Genomic DNA, 6,778 nt, shown 5'->3' with positions numbered 1-6,778 from the left:
GAGACCATGAGACCTGCAAAGTGTGATATTCCTCTAGGAACTCAAAACTGACTTAATGTTAATGCTTTGCTAGAGGCAAAAAACAACCCCTAGCTTGACAATAGCCAGACCTCTAGGATCCTGCCAAGTTTTAATGTATGAATATCTTTTTGGAAACTTCCACTATCTCTACTCATCCCGTCCAACTTAAAAATATCTAATCAATCGCTCCTTACTTTCCCAGTGCATCTCTTTCCGCCCATGGGCCCTGTCAGCTGCGCTTTAATTAAAACACTTTTTTGCACTGAAACCTCTCAAGAATTCTTTCTTGACCATTCCCTCCCCGCCCACATCACATCAACTTTTTTGCATTTAAGTTTTTTGAGTGTCTAATTCAAACTAGTCAACATGTCAGAGTGGCATATTCTGGGGTGGCATGATCTGAACTCCTTCTAGTAAACACATACACAACTATAAATCACCAGATTCCCCAGCATGGTTTCCTCCTTAGAGGCTGAAGTGTAAGGGCTGGTGGCGGAGGGGGCGGGGGGAGTTCATTTCAGCCTGACCCAAGCGGGGGCACCCAGCCACCAGCACTTACACATTATTCTTTATAACAAATTTAAATCATGATGCTAACAAAAAGGTCATTGCAAAGGTAAAAATAAAGCCAGATAAACTTCCTCTTGGATGCATGCCTCATGCCTGGCCCTCGGCGGAGCATTCTATTCCCCCCACCACGTTTGCCCACTGGACGGGGGTTCAGCGGGCACACCCCGCCTGCGGGTCTGATGGGCAAGCGGACGACGCCGGTCCCGCTCGAGACCCGCCCCCGCGCGGCGCACTCTGGGAGCTACCTGGGCTTGCTCAGTAAGCCGGCTGTCGCGGTTCTGGTACGCTGCTTGGTGAGCGGAGCATTCTGGGAGCTTGGGGCGGTAGTGGGCGGGTTGCCTTGGCAACCGGCACCAGAGGCAACAGGCTGCGGGGCGCGTGCACAGTCAGTTATGCCCCGGTGATCGGAGCCACCATTGTGTTCAGGGCCTTCTGAGGGCACCGAGTGGCTCCGTTATTGCCAGGCGGCCACTGAGACTGAAGGGAAAGGGCGGGCAAACCACCCGGGAGTGAGGAGCTTGCAAAGTGCCGGGGGGTTTCCGAGGCAGGAAGGGAAGGCGGCCCCAGATTGTTTCAGATCCTGGGCAGAAGACAGGGGTAGATGACCCCCGATGTGCCCACTGGGCGAGGGAAGAGAGTCCCTCCAGCCCTTCAGCTGGGAGTCCAGAGTTTCAGATCGAGGGTCTAGTGGAAGGAACTGTGCAGGGTCCAGGAGGGAAGGAAGGAGAAGGGAGGACAGGAAGGCTTGAGGAGAGGGGTACTCAATGAAAAGGTGGAGGGGGAAAGGGAGCGACGGAAGAGACAGAGCTGGGGCAGTCCCCTGGCAAAGATGAGTGTATGGCATCATTCCCTAGCCTTATAAACCCGATCATTGAACAAATCATAATAGACTCCGACTAATTTTTCGAGGGTCCATATTTTTATGTACAAGTTGGGTAGGGAAAGAACGGTCAGGGAAAGGAGGGAGGGGCATATGGGAGAAAATTTTTAAAACCTCTTTTGACCTGAATCAAGAGCCGAGTTCTGGAACAGGAAGAGACCTCATAGGTTGCTTTTACATGTAGTTGAAAGTTGGGCCACAGCTCTTTCTGGTTCCTAAAGCTCCCTCTTAACCACCCAAGACTTACCTTAACCTTTGGGAGACTTCCCTTAGGAGAGGAAAGAGGAAGGGTCAGATGAACAGTGGCAATGTAAGGAAGGGATGTCAGTGGGAGATGAGGGAGAAAACACCATGTGGACCCAGCCTGGTGAGAACTAGACGCTGATTTTAAGAGAAATCTGTGTCATGAACACGCCTTCCCATTTCATGGATTCTGAGTGTGGTGGATCAAGTGGACCAAGACTAGGGGGTCAGGAGAAGACCTCTCTTGGTAACTCTTGTCAATAAGACTTCACAGGGGACCCACTTCTTGGGCTTGACCTCCCCCTGTGCCCGTCATTTGTTCATGCTTTGTTCATCCTTTGCCAGGGTGCCTTGGGGCCTCAGCCCACCTCCCTCAGGGAGCATGATGGCAGGTGTTTCCCTATGGAATCAGCTATGATATTAGGTGAATGGCCCCTGTGCCTGTAGGTCACATTACTTCTGAGTACACCAGGGAATATCCTGATGGGGAGGTTATTGAGCTCCCAAAGTTTTCTGAGGCTGCCTTGTCATCTGTAAAATAATCTCAGCTCTGTCCCCTCCTGAGGTTGTTATAGAGACCTAGTGAGACACTGAAAGTGCTTTTAATGGGTCGGGCGGTCATCAAATGCAAGGGTGTGGTACCAGAAACCTCCATCTACTTGGCTTGGGGAGCCACTGGGAAAAGAAGGGGCTGGAGCCAACCTGCTCAGGCTGTGACCTGCTCCTGCTGTTCTCCTCACTGCCCCCACTTGCTGGGAGCGCCAGGCCAGCTTGATTGACTGCCAGTCTGTTTGCCCTCATTCTTCCTGGCCCTGCTGAGTCCAGAGACCTGGATTTGAAACCTGGATCTGTCACTTACTGGCTGAGTGATCTTGGGCAAGTCATTTCAGCTTTCCTGCTTAAGTAGAGCTAAGATGGCCTGTGAATGAAACCAAAGCGTTTCTGGCTCCTGAAGGAGGCCCCTGCTGTGGGGGAGGAGCCCTGGCTAGGAATCTGTTACAGACAGTTATTTTGTCACCAACTGGAATGGCCTTGGGACAAAGCGCTGCAACTCTCTTGACTTCACCACCTGCCAGGACCTCATCCTTCATGTTATTGCTGTCACTTTTTAACACTGTCACCTCCTTCAGCCTTAGCATTGGCCTGGGCCTCAGTTTCCTCATGTGTGACTTGGGGATGATGATCTGTAGGAATCTGTAAGCTTAGGAGAAGGAAGCTATCCTGTCACATTATGGTTTAAATGCATTAAGTGGGATGTTCAGTTCTAGAGAGCAGCAGATGGCATAACATGAGAACAGAGCCATGGAGAAAGTTTGGGGCCCCATTACTTGCTGATAAAAGAGTAACGAATAAGTACTGGGGGACAGTGAGTCCTAAGTGAAGAGGTGGTTGGAAAAGGAGGCTGAACAGAAAACCGATTGGCAACACACTCAAAATGATAAGCAATTCTTTTTTATATAAAACAATTATTTAGGGGCGCCTCGGTGGCGCAGTCGGTTAAGCGTCCGACTTCAGCCAGGTCACGATCTCGCGGTCCGTGAGTTCGAGCCCCGCGTCGGGCTCTGGGCTGATGGCTCAGAGCCTGGAGCCTGTTTCCGATTCTGTGTCTCCCTCTCTCTCTGCCCCTCCCCCGTTCATGCTCTGTCTCTCTGTCCCAAAAATGAATAAACGTTGAAAAAAAAATTAAAAAAAAAAATAAAACAATTATTTAGATCGAGAAAAGAAATTACAAATTTTAAAAACAAATGCCACAAACACCACAAAGTCAAGAAAAATACCCTGACATTTTTATTAACTGCTAGACACTCCTTCACCTTTAAAAAGTTCCTTACTCCCATACTTTTTGACCGCAGATTACCTTTTTATGCGACAATGATTTTCTAATATTTCCTACAGAGTGAATAGAAAGATAATTCCATCTTTCTTTTTGGCAGTTAAGTGCCTCTGGAATCCATTTATGCATTAAAATAGCTATAATTAAGTAGACCCACAAGTGACTTCAAAGCACATAAATAATCCCACTCACCCCATACATTAGGGACTCCCCCCAATTTTACCTTCCCCCTTAGCCACATCCAAAATATCCACAGGATATGTGTGACAGAATTTGCAGTGGAAACACTGAGTGCTCCTCAACCAACTTGTAAAAATAACTTCTGCAAATTTCCCAACACACAACTGTGGAAGTACTGCTAGGGCCCCTCCCAGCGCAAACAGAGGTCCGGACTGTTGACTACCTCTGCCCTAAATAACTGCAGCATGGCTCAAGGTTAGCCCACGGGAAGCTAGCAAAAGACTCTGAACAATCCTGGTTTACTCTCAACTTTGACTAATTTTGTTGACATACAAGCTACCCCTCCCCCACAAGGGCCTCCCACACACACCAGGGAGGCTCCTGGGATTTGACCTCCTTCCCCCCCCACCCCAACCCCCCCCCCCTCCAAAGTATCCTCCTCTGGACAGGAAGAGGGTTCTTTGCTCTGAGCAGGGTTCTCCCTGCTGAGCCCATTCTGCCCTGTCTTGCACATGAGGAAATGGTCAAGCTGACCTTTGAACCACAGGTGCTCTTCCTGAAAGGGAAAAGGGTGGGGGCCAGAAAAGCCAATTAGGGTCCCAGACAGTCCTTTCAGAACCCCATGCCAGCTCCTGTCTTCCCTGCCTGTCCTAAAACAGGACTGTTGAATAGAACCATATAAAACTCATGCATAAGACATCCACAAGTATGAAAAATACTTACCAGCAGGGGAGGAGAAACGAGAGAGAAAAAGCATAGAAGAGGAATTGGAAAAAAAAAGGGGGGGATGGGAAAAGGCTTTCGGTGGCTTGCAAGGGAGGGCCGTGGGAGGAGGGTGCAGAGCTGCCGAGGGGAGGGAGGGCTCTCCCTGCTGTTGCTGTGCTGGAGGCCCATATTGCCCACTAACTTGCTGTGTGACACTGAGGGAAGCCTCCTACTTGACCTCTCTGGACCCCCGTTTCCCCTTTAAAGTAGAGCTGCTAATACCTACCTCACAGGGTTGTTGTGAGGATAACAGGAGGAAATGTCTGTGGAAATTGCTTGGGAAATTGGGAAAGGGTACTCACATAGGATCCTCTCGTAATCCTTTGGGCCAAAGGTGGAAAGTAGACTCAGAGGCTCTGGACCCAGGCCTGGGCCTTGCCTCTTTGGGAAAATTGCCCTAGCCTTTACTCAAAGCTGACCCTGCCTTAGGCAGAGTGGCCCTGCTTGACAATTTTCCACACTCTGGTGCAGGTGGGTGCCACCAGAGAGAGCACTGGCTGAGGAGTCAGAAACTCTGAGCTTAGTATGTGGGTGCTCCAGGGCCTGAGCCCCGACTGGCCAAGACCCATTGTTGAAGAAGCCTGGAAAACTGAGGAGTTGCTGTTTTTCTCTAGCCAGACCCCAGCTGCTGGGGGTAGCCCAAATTGCTTCTCCAAGGGGCTGCAGGGAAAGGGACCAGGGGAGGCAGGGGACCAGGATAACAAACCCTCCGCCCAAAAAGTGCATGCAGGAGAACCGTCGTCAGCAGAGACAGTGACAGGGAGGGCCTAGGCAGGGCTGGGTCAGGCATCAAGGAGCCAAGGGGACCAATTCAGCAGAGAACTGCAAAGCTGGAGCTTCACTTCAGGCTCCAGGCCCAGGCCCACAGATTCAGGTGTTGCCACTGCCCAAGGACCCAGCTGCAGGGTGGTTCTAAAGCATCCTAGGCCCGTGCAGCATTTCCGTGGTTGATTTTCCTCCGGATGATACCTGGGGCTAGCTCTTCTTGTCCCCCTTCCACGTCCCCACTGCCTCCATTATCTGAACATATTCTGCCTCTTCCAGTGTGTTCAGAGTGAGCCCTTTAAAAAAACAAAAAAGCTTACCTGAAATGATAGTTTGGGATTCATTTCCAGCCAAGAAAATGGGTATTGGGTTCTGGGGATTGGGCTGATAGAGGTTGGGGGAGCAAAGCAGATGCTGACTGCAGCATTGAGGATGAGGAGGAAGCCAGACAGGGAGTGTGGGGATGCATCCAGTCAAGTGGGGGAGCTGCTGCTCAGCAGCCTATTGGGGTTCTGGGGTGATGGAGAGGAACCTTCACAAGCTGGCAGTTTGCTCTGCTTCATCCCCAATCATAGAGTGGGCACTGCCAGGCACCCACATGGCAAGGCAGGCCAGAACCCAAGAGAGGACCCAAAGAACTTGTCCACTTTCTTTTCCTAAACTCATGGGTCTGTGGTATTGCTGCTACTTGCTGAGCAGAGTGGAGGGTGAGGCTGGGCAGGGAGTGAAAAGGTCCCCCAGGGAGGGGGAGGCCATGACCCATTCAGCCAACTCTCAGTTTGGGGGTTTAGATTCACCATCCTAGGCCTGGGATGGGTGAGAAACCAGTGTTATTGAACTCCCAAGGGCACATTGGACCCCAAACTAAGAATTCTCTCCCTACTCTTTCCCATCCTAAATTAGGTCCAATGTCAAAGTCCAAATTTGGCTCAGAGATTCTGCAAGAAGATAAAATGACAAAGATAGGTCAACATAGAAATGCCTTCTCTCAGGGGCGCCTGGGTGGCTCAGTCAGTTAAGCGTCCAACTTCAGCTCAGGTCATGATCTCACGGTTCACAAGTTCGAACCCCATGACAGGATCTGTGCTGACAGCCTGGAGCCTGCTTCAGATTCTGTGTCTCCCTCTCTCTGCCCCTCCCCTGCTCATCCTCTCTCTCTCAGAAATAAACATTAAAAAAAAAAAAAAAGCTGCCCTCTCTCATTATGAATTTCCTAGGGTGAAATTCATTCAAATAAAAACACTAAATTCCCTTGCCCTTTTCAGTCAAGTTCAAAGAAATAAAAACTGGGGGCACCTGGGTGGCTCAGTCAGTTAAGCTTCCGACTTTGACTCAGGTCATGATCTCGCTGTTCATGAGTTTGAGCCCCCAGTCGGTCTCCGTGCTGACAGCTCAGAGCCTGGAGCCTGCTTTGGATTGTGTCTCTGGCTCTCTCTGCCCCTCCCCCACTCATGCTCTGTCTCTCTCTCTTTCTCAAAAATAAACATTTAAAAAAATTAAAGGGCACCTGGGTGGTTCAG

This window comes from Leopardus geoffroyi, chromosome D3 (genome assembly GCF_018350155.1).
Source record: "Leopardus geoffroyi isolate Oge1 chromosome D3, O.geoffroyi_Oge1_pat1.0, whole genome shotgun sequence".
NCBI classification, from domain to species: domain Eukaryota; kingdom Metazoa; phylum Chordata; class Mammalia; order Carnivora; family Felidae; genus Leopardus; species Leopardus geoffroyi.
This window is presented reverse-complemented; position numbering follows the sequence as displayed.